At 32.7% G+C, this 893-nt stretch overlaps 1 protein-coding gene across 1 annotated transcript in view; it reads right to left on the reverse strand.

Annotated features, from left to right (window-relative positions):
- The window catches only part of LOC119584996 (breast carcinoma-amplified sequence 3 homolog), a gene marked incomplete in the record, with an annotated part of 31,901 nt that overhangs the window by 20,328 nt on the left and 10,680 nt on the right, over window positions 1-893 (reverse strand).

An 893-nucleotide genomic window follows, 5' to 3' on the forward strand; every position in this document is an offset into this window, starting at 1 on the left:
CACAGTGATGATTTTGTTTATGGCAAGTGAAGGATAAGAACAATTTTGTACATGAGTATTTGCTTAATTTTCAATATAATAATTATGTTTGAACATGTGTTGTTAAACATATGTTCATGTCATTTTTCCTCGATTGCATCATCAGTGGAAGTGAAATTTATGCGTGTATTCCATTTTTCATTCTATCATTATTTTCAATGGCAATTCTCAGACTAGGATTCACCCAATCATATCAATCTGATATAAATGGTGGCTTAAAAACATGAATAAAATTATGACTTCTCATTTACACTCATATATGTACATAATACACATGTGCACAAACATACACAGTCACTTGCACACAAGGATAAAATACTGATACACACCCTCTGACCACTGCGTTTCAATTTCAGCAAGAACAGCGTCAAATGTGGGCAATCATCAGGAGGTCTTTACAGCTCAAATACCAGGGCTTGACAGTAAGCATTGTCTGATTCAAGGGGCAGGTGTGATTAAAAGTGGTCATCCCAACTTCATCTATAACTTCCCCCTGGATAAGTTGTCTTTATTTTTTTTTAGGAAAGATCCCATCCCAAAAAGGTATATCTTTCGTTCAGCCTCAAAAGTACTGTTCTTAGCCATGCTATTCTTCAAAATTACTTAAATGTTCTGTACAACTAATTTTCTTTACTATCAAGCCCTGATAGAGTAAGATCAACAGTTTCCATCAATATCTTATATCACATATTTTATATAAGAACACATAGATACTTCACCACACAAAAAATCCTGGTTATTGTTAACCCCATGCATATAATTTTATATGGTCCTACAGCATGACATCACAATATCTTTCTTTTATAACTACTAAGAAGAAAATTATAACAATTGCAAATAATCATAAACAATTA

This window comes from Penaeus monodon, chromosome 19, assembly GCF_015228065.2.
Source record: "Penaeus monodon isolate SGIC_2016 chromosome 19, NSTDA_Pmon_1, whole genome shotgun sequence".
Lineage (NCBI taxonomy): Eukaryota > Metazoa > Arthropoda > Malacostraca > Decapoda > Penaeidae > Penaeus > Penaeus monodon.